Below are 20,658 nucleotides of genomic sequence, written 5' to 3'. Positions count from 1 at the left end.
TCCACGACGTCTCACAACAAATTCCGAATTTTTTAAACCGAAACTGGCTGAGAAAAAAATGTGTTGCATTACTTATTGAACACCTTTGCATTGATCCACCAAAAGCCAAAATCGTATAGGCATTACGACTTAAAGAACAGAAAACGTCAAGGGCTATTTTGTCAAGAATTATGGAAGACTAAGCTAAAAGCCAAAACTGGTGTCTATTTTTCTGCAATGGAGAACATATTCGTGAAAGTTTATGAAGATCCGCGACTGCTGGCCTTCTCCTGTAAGACTCAAGTTGTTACAAAACTTTGCTCATGCATATACCCAAGAAAGAGTTTAAAAAATGCAATTTCAGGAAAAAACTTAGTCTATAATTAAGCCGTACTATAATTGTGGGGGTGTTTATCGGTGACCCAGAGAGATGTTAGCAGACAAACTTGATAAGACTATAGTAAATGGCAGTGAGGCCAACGATTCAATACGGCTTGCTACACTCCGGAAAACAAATATCGAACTTAAATTCGAAAATTAAGCAAATGGCGCCTTCTCATAATCCCCTCGTGACCACGCCCAACTAACTGCGAGCAGAGCTGAGGATGCAACTTTTTAACTTCTTTTTTTGGGCGTATCATCGGAATACTGTACAGCAATGACTTGAAACGTAGTTGCTCCACAGATACTACATCCAATCGGTTCGCATTATCAGCGGATGATATGGGGAAAGCGTAAGACAGATTATCGCGCGCCACGCCTACACAGGTACAATAGTCATGCCGGAACTCTTTAACTGTTCACTGTGAGTCCCGCACAAAAGCAAATACATTTCGTTATTCAGGGGGTCTTTTTGTCTCGAACACTCCAAATAACTTTGTCCAGAAGAAGAATAACAAATGTATCAAGCAACTGCTGTTTAGCTACCATGGGGACATTAAACAGCATGAATGCTTTTATTGTAACTTTCTTCTCTGCGAATACCCGACATCTTTTATGTTCAAATGTGTGTGGCAATTCCTAAGGGAGCAAACTGCTGAGGTCATCGGTCCCTAGACTTACATACTACTTAAACTGACTTACGCTAAGAACACACACACACACACACACACACACACACACACACACACACACACACACACACACACACACACACACACACACACACACACACACACACACACACGCCCGAGGGAGGACTCGAACCTCCGGCGGGAGGGGCCGCGCAATCCGTGACATGGCGTCTCAAACCGTGCGGCTCTGCATCTTTTATTCAGTAATCAAATTCCTCTCCTCAAAACATATTCAAAAAGGTAGCACAGTATATATCTTTCGCGTAATAATGGCGTTATTAAAAACGTAACACAAAATTGACTTTGACCCCTATAGTAGCACACTGCGCCGGTGCCCGGGTGTGACGTAGCTCGTGCACTGGTTCGAGTTGACAGTAAACAAATGGAAACGAAAGGAGAACGCACACCGGTCATTGAGGTAACCATCTCCGGTTGAAGGTTCTGTGTGAGTACAATATGCACTAACGAAGAGAAGGTAGAAATGCTACTCATGTATGGTGAATATATAAGTTAGCAGAACAGTAACTGTAATAACGTTTTTTTATCTGCAATATGGGTGCATGTAGTGCAGTACTGTAGTAATTTTAAACGATATGTAGTTTACAGTAAGGGCATTCCTTGATTAAAAATTGTGACTGTTTTTATTTTATTATGACTGGAGGTAGGTGTAGTGCTGCTCAGGGAGAGGAACTCTATAGACACAAGAGCGACATCCTGACAAGAATCCACCTTCCCGACGGATGCATTCTCGTCTTGTTGTGACAATTTAGAAAACGGAAAGTGTCAACGCAAGGCAACGCGAGCAGCAACCGACGGCACATACCGAGCTCTCGAAATTACTTTTCTCGCTCACGTTAATAACGAATTTATACGTGAGCACACGACAGCTTGAACAGGAGATTGGTACCCCTAAAACCAGTGTACATCGCTATCTAATTCGTAATACACTTGGACAGCATGGGAGAATCGTGTACAGTTCTGACAGTGGGCGCAGCAGAAATCCTTGCTATCCAGAATTTCTTTTCCGATTTTCTTTTTACCAATGAATGTTCCTTCTTGAAGATAGGACAATATTACAAAAAAAAAGATATTGGTCCAGCGGAAACCCGCGATGTCTTCCACAGGTGGAATGTCAATGGAGATTAATATCTGGTAAATAAATAAACATCTTCTGGACTGGATCACAACTGTTTTCAGTCCATGTTGCACATCATCTCCAGGTCTAGCACCTCAAAGTGCAGTTGGTCAACGTTGTCTGAAGCCTTTTTTTTGTGGTAAGTTCCTATGGGACCAAACTGCTGAGGTCATCGGTCCCTAGGCTTACACACTACTTAATGTAGCCTAAACTAACTTACAGTAAGGACAACACACACACACACACACACACACACACACACACACACACACACACACACACGCGCGCCCGAGGGACGACTCGAACCTCCGACGGGGGGAGCCGCGCGAACTGTGGCAAGGCGCCCTAAACCGCGCGGCTACCCGCCGCTGCTGTCTGAAGCTAAGTCATTGTTCCACACAATGTTGTTGACAAACTGCTCTTTGCGTCGTCAGACCTGAAGATGATCTGCAACGGAGATTGAAATCGGTTGTCGGCAAATAAAAGTTGTGATCCAGACAATGTTTGTTTATTTATCATAACACGAGGGTCGCGGTTCCTAAGACATGGCGTCAGTTACTAATATCTGGTGTCAGATGCTTCGTACTGCAATTGCAGGCCCTTATTTCATCAGTGGTAATCTAAATTGGTTACATGCCAACTTTCTCACGGGAATTCTTCCGCGTCTTTTGGACGAAGTGCTTCTAAGAACCAGAATGCTAATGTGGTACCAACACGGCGTCCAGCGCATAACGCTTTGCTTGCACGTAGTTTCTGAACTGAATGTATGCTTCCAGACGGATTGGTAGTGTAGGAACAGCGGATTGACCTGCATGGTCTCCTGACATAACTCCTCCGAACTTTTTTGTTTGTTTGGGGATACACAAAAGACGTTTTCTATCGCGATATTCCAACTGCAGAGAATATTACTTGTAGTTCATTTCATGCGGAAACAATGGAAACAATTATGAATTCTTTCATTAGCGCGCGGAATAAAGTCACCACTTTAAGCACCTTTGGATGTTCTACTGTTGGTTACAGTAACACAAAATGACATTGAAGATCGCCGTTCTGTTTCTTATTTGTGTTAAGTGAATATATGACGCATTTTCAAACAGTTCTTGAGGAGAAGATACATATTTCTGAATAAAAAAATATGGAGTGCTGTTTAAAAATAGTACTGTTGTTCATTTCGTCGTAACGAGCAAAGATACAAGAACGGCAATCATCCATGTTAATGTTCCCCTGGTAGTTAAATAACGTTTGCTTGATACATTTATTATTTTTATTATGGAAAAAGTTATTTAGTGTGGTCAAGATAAACGGGACATCTGCATTATTACGTACATGTTAAGGAATAGAGCGTTAATGTATTACGAGAAAATCCTAAAATATCATTTCATCGTCAACGACGTGAAGATACTGCAGCACCTTGCTAATATTTTCGACATATGTATTGCTTGTAAATGCAAGAAATTGAAAACTAAGAATAATATGTAAAACTTATTAGAAGTAGCAGGGGACAACATGCTGATATCTTAATATCGCTTTGTCACTGTGTTGATGATTTTGCGGTTTCGTCTGTGTACAACTCTCCAAACACATTTCGCCCCTATTTATTTTAAAAGCAATTTCAGCACCCTGAAACACAATAAGGCGACAAAAGTTATGGTTTAGCGATATGCACGTACGCCGATGGAGCTCGTATAAAGGGTATAAAAGGGCAGTGCATTGGCGGAGCTGTCGTTTGTACTCAGGTGTTTATTGTGACAAGATTTGTGGCGTGCCTATGGCCGCACGACGGGAATTAACAGACTTTGAACGCGAGATGGTAGCTGGAGCATGGGATATTACATTTCGCAAATCGTTAGAGAATTCAATATTTCGAGATACTTCGTGTCAAGAGTGTGCCGATAATACCATATTTCAAGTATGGATAGCAATGGCATTTGCGTAGTTGTCAGTGCTACCAGAGAAGCAACAGGTGTGAAATGACTGCAGTAATCAGTGTAGGAGGTGCCACGAACGCATCTGTTAAGACGATGCGGCGAAATTGGGCGATAATGGGCTGTGGCAGCAGCCGACGGACGCGAGTACCCTTGCTAACAGCGCCACATCGCCCGCAGCGCCTCCCCCGGGCTCGTGGCCACGTCGGTTGGACGCTAGTCGACTGGAAATCCGTGTCCTGCTCAGACGAGTCCTGATTTCAGTCGGTGAGAGCCGATGGCAGGGCTCGAGTGTGGCGCAGACCCGACGAAACCACAGACACGAGTTGTCAACAAGGCACTGGCCAAACTGGTGGTGGATCCATCAAAGTGTGCAGTGAACTGTGTCCTCTGTTGCGACTGAATCGACCATTGACTGGAAGTAGTTATGTTTGGCTGCTTGGAGACTATCTGCAGCAAAAAAAAAAAAACGATGGAATTTATGTGCATGACAACTCGCCATCTCACTGGGCCACAATTGTTCGCTATTGGTGTGAAGAACATTCTGAACAATTCGAGCGAATGATCTGGCCTCACAGATCGTCCGACATGTCCCATGGAATGTTTATGGGACATAATCAAGAGGTCAATTCGTGCACAAAATCCTGCACCGGCAACAATTTCATAATTATGGATGGCTCAGTATTTCTGCAGGTGATTACCGACGACTTTTTGACTCGATGGTACGTTGAGCTGATGCAGTATGCCCGGCAATAGTAGTTCCGACACGACATTAGGAGTTATCCCATTTCTTTTGTCACCTCAGCGTCTATACATAATGTTACATACAGCATGGCGTATTTAAGGGTTTTCTGTATTGTAACTGCGATCGCTCCTGGTACTTCCAATGTATAAACCCTTGTCAACATCGCATAAGCACTGTGTATACTCAACAAAGCGGACCGTAACCCGGCCGCAGGGAAAACTAACTTGGCCATGTGTCTGTTAATAAGTACAGCCAAGCTCCAGCTCGAAGTTGTGCACGATGTTACTTCGCAGTGCAAGCATGGGAAGCGATCACGTAAAAGGCTATTGTGCGCAGATATGGCAGTTTGTTGTTATCGCTAATAAATTCATTGGTGATAAGGAGAAAGAAATGACGCTGCCGACAGGAAATGTGACGGGACGCGCAAACAAATAGTTTAAGTAGAGCAATAGGTCTGTCAAATTTTGATTTCTGTCTCAGAAAAACTGATGGAGTTTTAATCACTAAAGCATGCCTCCTTCGAGATTAATTTGAGTCTGCCCGGATTTCCGAGTGGAGCTTCCGCCATCTTGTTTGAAAAACTCTCGGTATTTTCGCGCTTTTTTCCGGTTTTCTTCCTGTTTCTCAGAAACTAAGCCTTAAATTCAAAAATAAATCTGCCTACAAAACATAAAGCATAAAATCCTGTATTAATTAAGTTCTAACACGCTTCAATGCGTCGAACTGCTGTTGTCTCTATGTTCAAGGAAGGTAATCTTCCTAACTTTTACTGAAAATTCCGTTTTGTCTCCACAATATCTATGAAACAACCACATTTCAAGCAAAATTTTATTGGCTCAAACTTGTAGAGCATCATATTTGCTTTTCAGAAAGCCCAGGAAGTCATTTAAAACAGAATTTCAATGTAACCGGGGTACTTTTGAGTTGAATCTTTCGTTCCTGATAAATTGATGGAGAAATGGAAAAAGGTGAAAATTTCGTTTTTTTTTCAAAATTACTTTGAAAGCTGTATTCAAAAACCAGGCAAATACCAGATGAACCATAAATGACGTATGTTTGACTGATTACAACAGTTACCAGGACAACACAAATTTTTCAGACAACACAAATTTCTCGGAGGCAAATTATAGTAGGAATAAAAGACACTGAGTGGAGTGTGACTCAGGTATCTGGAAGCAATGTGCACATAATTAATAAGATTCCGACTGTAAACAATGCTAAGAGATGGTCTATGAGAAACAATTAATGCATGCACTGGCGTCCGCAGAAGTTTTACAAGAGGAAGCAAAATTCACATTTACCGGTTTTGAAATAACTGATTCCGTGATTTTGAAAACGTGTCGTGTCCCGATAACTAAGTTTGACAACAATTAGACAACAGTTTTGCATCCCAAAAATCGATACACTGTATATCCGTTTAGTATTTATAAGGTAGATTAGTTTGGTACAAAATGGTAAGTATATTTCAACAGTATGTGCAAGGTATATCTTTTTATGTTTCTAATGTAAATATGTATGCCACCTTTTTGATTCAACGAACTGATATTACATCATCATATGATTAAATCCAACGTATACAATGAGTTGTGAAATAAAGTTATAACATATTCACAAAAATTATTTATTCATGCTTCCATAATAAGATGAAACTGAAAACTTAAAATCTGAAACAGGAAAAAAAGGCAGAATGGCTGAAAAAAAAACCTTGCTGCACATCATCAGTAATGACACATTAATACCCCTCGAAATGAAGAAACAAGAATTAACTTTAAGATAGGCTTATTCATGTTTGATGTTATCTCTAATACTTTGTTTAGCTATAAAACTGCACGTCTGTTCACGTTAATTTATATATTGCATTACTTTAGTTATTCTGTTTTTTAGTGTTGATTCACACGACTGAAGCTGAACATTTTTTTTTTGGGATTGGTTACGTTAAGTGTAGGCCTGGGCTAATAAACAATCAAATGAATGTGAGAAACCTCCAAGAAGCATCCTCTAACTGATGGTTGGAATCAGAATTTGGTAGCCTAGGACTGCATCAGGGTAATCCTCGTCTCTCGAGTTTTCACGTTATTATGGAGCAAGCCAATTGGAATGCAGACTTCTTAGCTCTGTGCATGTGGCGCCGTGTTGCGCCCATAGATTTCGAGAACTGGCAGTCCTGGGAACACATTTTTTACTTTTTCGACCTCGAAATTTCACACTGTTTTCCTTCTCTTCTAGCGCTGAGAATAGTATTATCTTTTTTCGATTGATGTGCTTGGGATTAAGTATAGATGTACACACCTAGAAATACAGCGTAGCTGTGTTCTTTCGAGCACATTACAATAGCTCTGACTTTTAAAACTGAATACAGAATCAGCAAGACACCACGAGATTTTTTCCCCACAGACAAATGGTCAACTACGCTTGTGTTTTCGTTGTGCATTAAGAGGGAGCCACGTTATGGGAACTGAGACGGATGACCCGCACTTATATTGCTGCCCTGTTTGTGTGTTGCGAATAGGCGACGCAATACGAGCGCAAGAGTTTTAAACTGGCTATTTTCTACGGCTGGGTAAGAATTGAACGTGGAACCGACAGAGAATAAGTAAAGGCATTATTCCGGCATGGTACTGTAGAGGTTGGTATCCGTCTTTACTGCAGATCAGCGCTGAAACCGCAGACGCACCAAGGAAACGATATTATTTCCCATGAACAGTGACAACAAAGAAAACCGAAGATATATACAGGGGTGACAAAAGCCGTGGGATAGCGATATGCACATAGACAGGTGTCGGTAGCATCGGGTACAGAGGTACAAAAGGGTAGTGCATTGCTGGAACCGTCATTTGTATTTACATGATTCATGTGAAAAGGTGTCCGACGTGATTATGGCCGCTCCATAGGAATTAACTGACTTCTAACTTGGAATGGAAGTTGGATCTAGACGCTTGGGGCATTCCATTTCGGAAATTGTTAGGGAATTCAATATTTTGAAATCCACAGGGTGAAGAGTGCACCGAAAATGCCAGATTTTCAAGCATTACCTCTCACCACAGACAGCGCAATGGCCGACGCCGTCCACTTAGAGCAGCCGCCTTGGTGTACAGCTGTCATGCTAACAGAGGCAAAAGTGCTCAAAATAATCGCAGAGATCAATGTGGGACGCGGGACGAGCGTATACTTGAGGACAGTGCGACATATCCTTCTGTACAGTGCGGCGAAGCTGTGGCAGCTGACGACCTTTGCTAACAGCACGACGTCGCCTGCAGCGCCTCTCCTGGTCTCGTGACAATATCGACTGGACCGTAGACGACTGGAAAACAGTGGCCTGGTCAGATGACTCCCATTGTCAATTGGTAAAAGCTGATGGTAGAGTTCGAGGGTGGTGCAGATCCTACAAAGCCATGGAACCAAGTTGTCAACAAGGCACTGTGCAACGTGGTGGTCGCTCCAACACGGTGTGGGCTGTATTTACATGGAATGGACTGGGTTCCCTGTCCCAACTGAAACGATGACTGACTGCAAATGGTTATGTTCTGCTATTTAGAGACCATCTGCAGCCATTCATGGACTTCATGTTCCCAAACAACGATGAAGTTTTTATGTATGACAATGCGCCATAACACTTGCCAACAGTTGTTCGCGATTGGTTTGAAGAACATTCTAGACAGCTCGAGCGAATAATTTGGCTACCTAGATCACCTGACTTGAGCCCCATCGAGCATTTATGGGGCCTATTTGATACAGGAACAGCTGAGTAAAACTGAACGTACTCAGACAGTTGTCTCTTTATTTATTGTGATCATCGCTAAACTGACACACAATATTTTTTGCGCAACGCAATCTGAATTTCAGTAATCCCTACAAAAGAATGCCCCTGACTAACAATAAACTATACCTTTCATGAATCACTTACCTCACAAAAATCTTCGTTACTCGAAATACTGCAACACAGCGAGCGCCAATACTGCCAGCTAAATAAAAAAAATATTGAAGGCACTAACTACTGACAGGCATAGTTAGTAAATGAAAGATTTTGATAGAGAACAAACAATGTATTTACCTTAATAGTTTTCAAAAGTCATAATACATATATCAGTTCATGACATCCAGTCTTACAAATTGCCTTTTTCTGACGGACACACGTCCACGTCCAGACCGTCTACTCTCAAAACTCTGGCATCTCTCTCCCGACATCCACCACTGCTGGCGGCTCACCTCCAACTGCCCAACGGTACGCCGGTACGCGCTGTTCACATCCAACTGCCCAACACTACACAAGCAAATATTCCGACAATGAGTACAACCAGCCACAGACTGCACACAGCACAGTCAGCGATTTTCATACAGAGCACTACGTGCGATTACCAACATAAAAACCTAAACAGCCTACTTACAAAGTACCTATTGACGAATTTTTAAGAATAAAATTTTCCATAAAATTAACCCTTTTGAAAATATGTTGTTACTCTAGATATACTTCAAAACAATGGCTTATCGGAATAAAAACATCATATTGCATTTAATTGAAATACCTTATTTTTGATATTTTATTGTAACCTTACTGCGACATTTCTCAAAGCGACCAGCTTCTTCCTTTCCATTGCTTATAGCAAATGTCTTCATAGCCCGTTGTGTTATGAGGCAGCAATTTCGGCATTGTTGTGAACAGTACAAAGAAAACTGTGAAAAATGCGCAGCTTCTGTTGCACATAACTTGCCTTCTAGGGTAGCAAGAGCACTCTGAGTGAAGTTATTCACTCTATCATATTTGGTGTCAGAATAGATGATTCGTCACATGCGTGCTACATTAAATTTTTGCGAAAACAGTAAGCATCAGAATGGTTGTAGACAGTAACTTAAACTCACGAAACATGATTTTAGGTACACTAAATGATGATCAGTAGTACACGGACAGCCGTGTGTTATGTCGTACCTGCTAGTTAAAAACGAGGTGGGAAGTAATCAGTTGTCAGTAGAGAAGCAATAAAAGCAGAATAGATCGTTCAGGAGAGCACAGTGACTTCGAATCTAGGCTTGTCATTAGATCTCATCTGATTCACCAGGGATGTTTCGACCTTTCTAAAACTACACAAGTCGACTGTTGATGATGTGATTCTGAATTAGAAACGCAAGGGAAAATTCACAGCAGCACCACGACCCAGCGGACCTCATATACTGACGGACAGGGAGTGTCGAGCTTTGCGGAGGCTGGTTATAAAAGTCACGTGAAATCAGCGGAAACAATCAGATAGGTAGATACCAGGTGAGTGGTAAGCTGCCAGAAACAATTTTAACCCTGGCGTTAAAAAAAACACTCCGTCTTCAGGCCACAAGTTGCCCATTGGGACCACCCGACCGCCGTGTCATCCTCAATGAGGATGCGGATAGGAGGGGCGTGTGGTCAGCACACCGCTCTCCCAGTCGTTACGATGGTTTTCTTTGACCGCAGCCGCTACTATTCGGTCGAGAAGCTCCTCAACTGGCATCACGAGGCTGAGTGCACCCCGAAAAATGGCAACAGCGCATGATGGACCGTGGCGTTAGCACAAGGATTTATTAGCTTAGTCTTCGATCTGAGATAACAAACATACAACTTCTCGAAAAATATATGTACACATTGAATCATGGAAGAACATATACTTCATTCTAGTTAAACAGCGTCTGTAAGATTAGTGAAAAGTATAAACATCTTCACTAACTCGTTTAAATAAACAACTTTTACTCCAGAAAATTAACGAGGTAGTTCTGGTCCACTGGCCTTTAGATAACCAACCCACTGGAGCCTTGGAATAGTAATAATTAACAGACAACACTGAACTGTAACAGAAAGATAATGAGCGCTTAGAACGTTGAAACGCCAGTTTAACCAAGTGATAAATTCTGATTACCAGAACACAAGAGATGCCAGTTACATATCTTAAAACATTTATACACAAAACAATTACGGTCAAGAGCTCCAGAAATTGTCATACAACTTACGAAAAACAAGCTTATTATAAAATGTTCCCAGATGAGGCAATACGAGGGGCATTCGACAAATAATGCAGCACATTTTATTCAATTTTCCAATACACCATGTGATTCCCCACTCTTTTGGCTACCAAACGCTATTTTTCAACATAATCTCCGTTCCATACTGCGGCCTTACGCTTCCTCACTGGGAGTGCCTGTATGCTTGCATGCTACCACTCAACTGGTAAAGTCCACAGCTCGTGGTATCGTGGTCGCGTTCTCGCTTCACGAGCACAGGGTCCCGGGTTCGATTCCCGGCGGGGTCAGGGATTTTCACCTGCCTCGAGATAACTGGGTGTTTGTGTTGTTCTCATCATTTCATCATCATTCACAAAAGTGGAGAGTTTGGGCTGAGCAAAGGTTGGGAATTTGTGCGGGCGCTGATAACCGCGTAGTTGAGCGCCCCACAAACCAATCATCATCACAATCAACTGGTCAACGCCGAAGCCAACGTCTTGCTGCGTCAGTAACAGTCCCATCATTCAGGAGCTGGCCGGCCGGTGTGGCCGAGCGGTTCTAGGCGCTTCAGTGTGCAACCGCGCGACCGTTGCGGTCGCAGGTTCGAATCCTGCCTCTGGCATGTATGTGTGTGATGTCCTTAGGTTAGTTAAGTTTACTTAGTTCTAAGTTCTAGGGGACTGATGACCTCAGATGTTAAGTCCCATAGTGCTCAAAGCCATTTGAACCATTTTGAAGGCCTGGACTGCAGGGACCGCCAGGAAGCCCACTCGGGCACAAAGTGGACTCCCTTGGCAGTGTAGCGCCTGTAGCCCATCACTGGTGCACACGTTCTAACTCCAGCAGACAGTTGACTCCGTGAACGTGGCCGACTCGTTTAAGCTGGCGAAGCGCAGGCTCGCCCCTTGTGGACGTGGAAGGTAAACACGCTCGCGCAAATGAGGCAAAGACAGAGTAACAAATGATCGATCCTGCGCCTTACTCGGTTCAGAATCACTCGTGAGTTCCACAATGCTACCAGCAGTCCAGGTAGCACAGTGACTGGGCATAGGGAGTTAAAAAGAATGAGGTACGTTGGTCTAGCAGCTGCTCATAAGCCACACATTTCTGCAGTCAATGCTAAGAGACGTTTGAGATGGTGTAAACAGCGACGTCACTATATAGTGGATGACTGCAGTGCAATCAGTGAAGTGTGGAGGACGGAATGTTAAGGTATGCGGATGTTTTTCGTGGTTAGTGTGTGGTTCCTTGTTGCGGGTAAGAAAATGCAAAATGTGGAAGGATATGGACACATTTTACAACATTTTGTGTTCTGCGTACAGTAGAGCAACAGTTCGGAGGTGATGATTGATTACATTTGAATGACGATGCATCCTGACGGAAAGCAGCATCTTTGAGATAATGGTTTGTGGACAGTAACATTCCTGAAATAGACAGGTTTGCCTAGAGTGCTGACCATTGGGTTCAAATAGAACGCCTTTGGGGAAAGTTAGAACGTCGATTTCGCACCAGACCTCAGCGTCCATCCATTTCTGGTTTCAGCTCTCGAGGAAGAAAGGTCTGCCATTCCTCGTGTCTCCAGCAGAGTTTAACCCCGTCATAAACGCAATGGGTTGACACACCCCATATTAATATCCAATAATTGATTTCTCGATATTTTTAATCAGATAGTGTACATAGATAGTGAATGAATATTATCAAAATGTGCCAGGAGTATTGAAGTGTCCGTCAAAGATTTATTGTTGTACTATGTGGCGCACTGGCGTGTTTACGTGTGACATGTTATAGGGCTGCACTTGTAAGATATAAGAATATCCCTAGTTAACCTCTCTGTTTCTCTAGCGTAAACACGATGGTACTGACACGGTGGTCAGGTTTTCATTTCAGTTTGCCGATTAAAAGAATAACACTTTTCCAACATGTTATCATACATCGAAGCACAACATCTGCTCTGATAAAGGTGACAGATGACCTGAAACTTGCTTTGGACAGACAAGAAGCGACTATCATTTGCTTCTTAGATTTCAGCAAAGCATCTGATACTGTCGACTTCGACATCTTACTGGCCAAACTTAGCGGTCTAAATTTCTCACCAAGTGCAGTGCAATGGTTTTGCTCATACATGACGTCTCGTCAGCAGCGCGTCCTATCTGGGAATATAAAGTCACAATGGCGGCAGGTAGTGTCAGGCGTTCCCCAAGGCTCAGTATTAGGTCCTATACTTTTCCCTCTGTATGTCAATGATGTGTCATCAGTTCTGACCTATTGCAAATACCATATGTATGCTGATGACCTTCAGTTGTATCTAAGTGCGAAACCAAGCAATCTCAAGAAAGCTATTGATAATTTCAATACTGACCTCGATGACAGGACATAGGTCTAAAACTAAACCCATATAAAACCCAAGCGGTACTTGTTGGTCACTCTAAGCTCATTAGCCCAAAACATCGATAATCCATACCACCTCTTATCCTAAATGGAACAAATATTAACTTCTCTCCCTCACCAAAAAGAGTTTGGGGTAATAATAGATGAAAATCTAAATTGGACAGAGCACGTAACTGCAGTGCGCAAAAAAGCATCAGCATCCCGTCATGTCCTACAAAAATATAAAAAAACTCTTCCCTTTCGATCTGAAAAAGAAATTAGTACAAACGCTTATACTCCCAATCATTGACTACAGCGATATAATCCTGCAAGGATTCTCTCAGGAAAATTCCCGACGTCTAGAACTGGTATATCTGTGACGTTCGACTTTTTGATCACATTTCACCAGCATATGCAAAATTGTCCTGGCTGCGTGTAGACAAACGCAGAGATTTTCATACACTCTGTCTCATCTACTGCCTTATAAATGTACACTGTCCCTCATATCTCTCCTCGTCCCTAACGCTCGTGTCGGAACAACATGACAGAAACACACGTTCCCATTATAATAAAATCCTCTCCGTTCCACTGCATCGATCAGACACCTTCTCCAAGTCATTTACAGTAGCGGGAACCCGACTCTGGAATAACCTCCCTCGTTATGTTAGAGAACTTAAAAACATGTCCAGCTTCAAAAAACAGTTAATGACGTATCTACTTAAGCAACAGTAATGCCTTCCTCTGTACACGAATGCACTTCACCTCATTACTTCCTACTTCCCCTCTCCTTAAATCTCCATTCCCCAAAAACACGCTATACTAGTAAACATCTACTTTACACACCAAGATATTCTGTACATCTGCACAAACCTTCATTACTATTGCCAATCCTTCATTACTATTGCCAATCCTTCTCATGTTTGTCATTATTATTTGATTTTTTTTACTGTTATTATTATGATTTTACCATAATCTGTATGTATAGCACCTGTTGTAAAACTACTGCCAGCATTTACTTTATTAAGTCTTAGTCACTACTCTTTATTCATATTGTCACTAGAGTAAGCTAATTTTCTCATTTAAACTATGGTCATGATGTACCTCTGATGTGTGAAATGCTGCATGTGTGGAACACTGGTCCAATGTAAGAGAGGGCCTGATGGCCCTAATCTGGTCAGGTTAAATAAATAAATAATAAATAAATACTGTATTTGCAGTGCTGCTACATGTTGAACGGATTTATATGAGATCTTTGGTCACCAAATTTAGTCGAGTGAATTAGTGAGTGAATGAGGGGTGTATGTGTGAGCAGTGTGTGTGCTTGCGGGTTGATGGTTTAATATTTATGTCTTAAGTCAGTCTTAACAGTGAGCTGTTGTTTTTATATAACTGGTCTGCTTCTTCTTTCGAGTCAACTATGTTCTGACTGGTTTTATGCGGTCCACCATGAAGCCCTCTCTTGTGCCAACGTCTTCATCTCAGAATAGTAACGTCCTGACTTATTTGTTGGATATATTCCAAACTGTGACTTCCCCTACAGTTTTACACTCTACAGCTCCGTTTATTACCATGGAAGTTATTCCATGATTTCTTAACACATTTCCTAACATCGTCCCTTCTTATTGTCTGTGTTCTCCTCATGATCCTTTTCTGAAAAGATCCTCATTTCTTATCTAATTTTCGTCATCCTTCTATAGCACCACATGTCAAACACTTCGAATTCCTTTTTCCCATTTCTTCAACAATTACAAACACTTGTAGTATGCAGCACTTCCTTCCGCTCTGATGACAGCGCTTTATTTCGTGGCACAGGCTGCACGGGATTCCGAAAACGTTGGGCAGCCGTCCTGGTCCATCACAGCGCACTCGGCTACAATAGACGGTGTAGATTGGTATGAGCAGGGTCCAGGTGCGCCGATGGCTTCCCGGCTGTCCCCTTTAGTTTTAAGGTCAAGTGACCTCGTCATCCACATGGACACCCCCATGTACGTGGAATGTTCTTCAGGCCTTTATGACAGCTCAGGAACAGTGGAGTGGCCCAGTCTCTTGCTGAAAGTAAAGGTTGCCGGCGAGGAACTGTAGGCATCCTGTAGCCTCTGCCTGGAGATCACCGCAACAGGCGATCCAGATTGCAGCTTTACATACACGTAGCGCGAGCGTGACTGCAATGAAAGTGACATTTGTGACGGTAGAGGGAGTGGTGGCGCTGAGTTCGAGAGGTGTGCGTAACAACGCACCACAAACAACCAATTTTTATTGAACAAAGGAAAAACCTAAGCTTTAAATTGAGTACCCAGTCAAGAGGTAAGTCACAGAATTACAGTTTTACATTGGGAGTATGCACTGAAGAGCCAAAGAAACTAGTACACCTGCCTGAAATCGTGTAGGGCCCACACGAGCACACACAAGTGCCTCAGCACGACGTGGCATAGACTCGACTAATGTCTGAAGTAGTGCTGGAGGGAACTGACACCATGAATCCAGCAGGGCTGTCCATAAATTCGCAAAAGTGCGAGGAAGTGAAAATCTCTTCTGAACAGCACGTTGCAAGGCATGTTGGCCAGCGGAAGTGTTGAAACGTCCCCTTAGAAAAATTTATGAATTACTGTGCTGATGAACCTCTTACATTATTTGATTTTCAAACAGCTGAGCAGAACTGAACGTACTCAGACATTTCGCTCTTTACTTATTCTGATCAACACTAAACTGACACACAATATTTTTAGCGCAACGCAATCTGACTTTCAAAATCCCTACAAAAGAATGGTCCTGACTAACATTAACCTATATCTTTCACAAATCACTTAGCTCACAAAAATCCTCGTTACTCGAACTACTGCAATACAGCGAGCGCCACTACCGCCGGCTAAATAAAAGATTCAAACTACTGAAGGCACTAACTACTGATAGGCATAGTTAGCAAATGAAAGATTTTGATAGATAACAAACAATGTATTTACCTTAACAGTGTTCAAAGTTCATAATATATAGCAGTTCATGACATCCAGTCTTACAAATTTAGTCTTTCTGATGGACACTCGTCCAGATCATCCGCTCTTAAAACTCCGCCATCTCTGTCCCCACATCCACCACTGCTGGCGGCTCACCTCCAACAGAGCGCGTTGCGTTGTTGGAGGTGACCCGCCAGCAGTGGTGGATGTGTGGACAGAGATGGCGGAGTTTTGAGAGCGGATGATCTGGACGAGTGTCCACCAGAGACAGTAAATGTGTAGGTGATCAGACAGGATGCTTACCTACTCGTCACCTGTCAGAGTCATATCTAGACGTATCGAGAGTCCCATATCACTCCAACTGTCCACGCCCCACACCATTACAGAGCCTCCACCAGCTGGAACAGTCCCCTGCTCACATACAGGGCCCATGGATTCATGAGGTAGCTTCCATACCCGTAAACGTCCATCAGCTCGATGCAATTTAAAACGAGACTCGTCCACCCAGGTAACATGTTTCCAGTCATCAACAGCCCAATGTCTTTGCTGACGCGCCCAGGCGAGGCGTAAATCTTTGTGTCGTACAGTCATCTAAAGTACGAAAATGAGCATTCTGCTCCGATAACCCATATCGATGATGTTTCAATGAATGGTTTGCACGCTGACACTTGTTGCTGGCCCAGCACAGAAATCTGCAGCAATTTGCGGAAGGGTTGCACTTGTGTCACGTTGAATGATTCTCTTCAGTCGTAGTTGTTCCCGTTCTTGCAGGATCTTTTTCCGGCCGCAGCGATGTCGGACATTTGATGCTTTTTCGGATTCCTGACATGCACGGTACATTCGTGAAATCCCCACTTCATCGCTACCTGGGAGATGCTTTGTCCTATCTCTCGTGCGCCGACTATAATACCGGGTTCAAACTCACTTAAATGTTGATAACCTGACATTGTAGCTGCAGTAACAGATCTAACTGTGCCACACACTTGTTGTCTTTGTAGTCGTTGTCGACCACAGCGCCGTATTCTGCCTGTTTACATATCTTTGTATCAGAACACGCACGCTTATACCAATGTCTTTGGCTCTTCGGTGTACAATGACCCCCAAAATATACAGTCATTTAAAACGTTACAATCAGCATATCTTAGGAATATTGTAACGACTTGATACTGTATTATGACCAAATGTACAATAATTTAAACAATACAAATTCCCATTACTTATAAAATTGTGTAACCCTTTCAAAACCTGTTAAATAAGTCAAAGCAAGAAACAAAGAAATAACCTGATCCCTTCATTCCCTTAAAACAATAACAGTACATAACACTCTCCCATAGTTTAAATATCACTAATCACCTCAAATTGTCTCCCACGTTAAAAGTGACTGATCCTCAATTTAAATAGGAGGGGCCCAGCAAAATATACATCGATCAAGCCGAATCTTAGAAGCAACTGTCACTGCCGAATGTTCCTGAATTAACGCACGACGATATCCAGCAGGCAACACAAGATAACACGAGTCTCTTAACGTCATCTAATGATAAATGGCCACAGTCTGTATATACCCATTCATCTTGTGTGATTAAACGCCGGTATCAGTAACGCAGTGAAGCTTGCTGCTGTACAGCTTTGCAGCCAGCCAAACGTTGCGAAGAGACAAGAGAAACAGAGCAGGCTCATGTCCCGACATGGTATCCTATTTGGAGGATCCATTAACGAATCCCAGATCACGTCAGGCACATCCAGCAAGACATACCCAATGACAGCGCAATTGGGCGGGCGATCAAATCTGTTCGCGCCTGTCAGATGTGACGCTTCACTTTGCCTAACTAATATGAACGTCCTGTAAGCCATCTATGTCGAATCTTCACTGAAGTTTGCATCATAGCACCAAATAGTATTTCATCGCTACACATAATGTCTTTCATCACTTTGATGAACTTAGAACAGCAGTACTCACATACAGCACCTAGCATTGTCAGTATGATGTGTGTGACAATCGGGTGCTCGACTGCGGTTACGTTATTTAAGGAAACAGGAAGTGTTCAGCCACATGTGAAACGTCAATCACGACCTGCAACAAATGATGATGCCCAAGTGGGTGTTTTAGCTGCTGTCGCGGCTAATCCGCACATCAGTAGCAGATAAATTGCTCGAGAATCGGGAATCTCAAAAACGTCGATGTTGAGAATGCTACATCAACATCGATTGCACCCGTACCATAAAGTTACATAGGCAATTTGTTTGTTTGTTTGTTTGCAGTTACCTGTTTGCGTGTATTATTAGTATTGCATGGCGACGACTTTGAACGATGTGTACACTTCTTCCACTAGGCACAAGAGAAATTACGGGACGGTGACAGATTTTTTGCACGCGTTCTATTTAGCGACGAAGCGTCATTCACCAACAGCGGTAACGTAAACCGGCATAATATGCACTACTGGGCAACGGAAAAACCACGATGGCTGCGACAAGTGGAACATCAGCGACCTTGCCGGGTTACTGTATGATGCGGCTTTATGGGAGGAAGGATAATTGGCCCCCATTTTATCGATGGCAATCTAAATGGTGCAATGTATGCTGATTTCCTATGTAATGTTCTACCGATGTTACTACAAGGTGTTTCACTGCACGACAGAATGGCGTTGTACTTCCAACATGATGGATGTCCGGCACATAGTTCGCGTGCGGTTGAAGCGGTATTGAATAGCACATTTCATGACAGGTGGATTGGTCGTCGAAGCATCATGGCCAGCACGTTCACCGGATCTGACGTCCCCGGATTTCTTTCTGTGGGGAAAGTTGAAGGATATTTGCTATCGTTAGCCACCGACAACGCCTGACAACATGCGTCAGCGCATTGTCACTGCATGTGCGAACATTACGGAAGGTGATCTACTCGCTGTTGGAGAGGAATGTCGTTACACGTATTGCCAAATTCATTGAGGTTGACGGACATCATTTTCAGCATATATTGCATTAATGTGGTATTTACAGGTAATCACGCTGTAACAGAGTGCGTTCTCAGAAATGATAAGTTCACAAAAGTGCATGTATCACATTGGAACAACCGAAATAAAATGTTTAAACATACCTACGTTCGGTATTTTAATTTAAAAAACCTAGCTGTTATAAATTGTTCGTATAAAATTGTGAGCCACATGTTTGTAACTATTACAGCGCCATTTGTCACAAAGCGAAAAAAGTGGCCCAACTAAAACATTCATATTTCCTTACGTAGAACACGAATATGTAATAAAAATGGGGGTACCTATTTAAAAAAAAACGCAGTTGATATCCGTTTTACCTATGGCAGCGCCATCTAACGGGCCAACCATTGCGCCATCTGGTTTTCCCCCTTCAAGCTAGACAAGTTTCGTTCTTTGTAGTTTTTTCGTTTGACGCTTATTTCGTGAGATATTTGGCCCGATCACGATCAATGGACCATCCTTTGTATAATTTTTAATGTTTAAAAAGTCAATTTGTGATTTACTTGCACCATGGGGTACTGATTATTCGACTGCAAAACAGTTACTTTGTGCATGTTTCATTCCTGTACGAGATAGCTAATTAAGTTGATTTTAAATCATTACAATGATGTCAGACATTTTATTTTGGAATTTTGTCTGGTTGTCGGACCCGATAAAAAATGAAATAAAAACAAACATTCGACATAAAAGTTTTCTGGAATGGTACCGCGTCATAATGTACAAAACTACTGCTGCTGGAGAAAAACCAACGTTTCGGCCACGGTTGCAGGGGCCATCTTGAGACCCAGAAGAAGGCTGCTGCAGCCGTGGCCGAAACGTTGGTTATTCTCCAGCAGCAGTAGTTTTATACATTATAACGCGGTACCATCCCAGAAAACTTTTATGTCGACTCACTCTGGCCGCAGGAACCTTACGCAATTATAGAAAACAAACATGTAAAAAATTGAAAAACCATCGTAAATCTAAATCCAGGGAAAACAACATAACAAATGAAATACAGATTTCACAAATAACACTGTTGAAACCATTGCTTTATCGTGTCATTTGATTGCAATTGATCGCAGGAGGAGGCGTACGAAGCAATACCAGCTATAAATCTACCACAGAGAGCTCATTTAGGTAAAGAAAACGGGGAAACAACGTAAATATAGACGGATAATGGAATAATTAATTATTTTGTAATCTATACCGCTACAATATGAGAAGCCTTGCTGCGTACAGAAAACCATTATCTCTGGGACGGGCAATCAGTAAACTACGTCATCTCCAAACAGAAAGACAAGTACTGCAAAACTGTTAACCTTGTTTGTTTGATCGCACTCATGCAAACGATAAAACTTTCATTATCTTATACAACAACCTGTTGCTTCTGATACAGCAGCCTGACCTTGACAGTGCAGCTGCCAATTGGATAATTTGAGAGATTTCTAGGTTTGCAAGGTTTCTATAATACGGAAAGTTCTGCGACTTCTTTATCTCGGGAACAAACACTTGAAGTCTATACCAAGTACTTACTTACTGCACCTTGAAGGGCA

At 42.5% G+C, this 20,658-nt stretch overlaps 1 protein-coding gene across 1 annotated transcript in view; it reads left to right on the top strand.

Annotated features, from left to right (window-relative positions):
* Positions 1-20,658, top strand: part of LOC126273158 (lysosomal acid glucosylceramidase-like) — a 124,076-nt gene that overhangs the window by 51,030 nt on the left and 52,388 nt on the right. The window lies entirely within an intron of this gene.

This window comes from Schistocerca gregaria, chromosome 5 (genome assembly GCF_023897955.1).
Source record: "Schistocerca gregaria isolate iqSchGreg1 chromosome 5, iqSchGreg1.2, whole genome shotgun sequence".
NCBI lineage: Eukaryota > Metazoa > Arthropoda > Insecta > Orthoptera > Acrididae > Schistocerca > Schistocerca gregaria.
The sequence above is the reverse complement of the archived record's forward strand: the minus strand, read 5'-3'. Positions and strand labels throughout refer to the sequence as shown.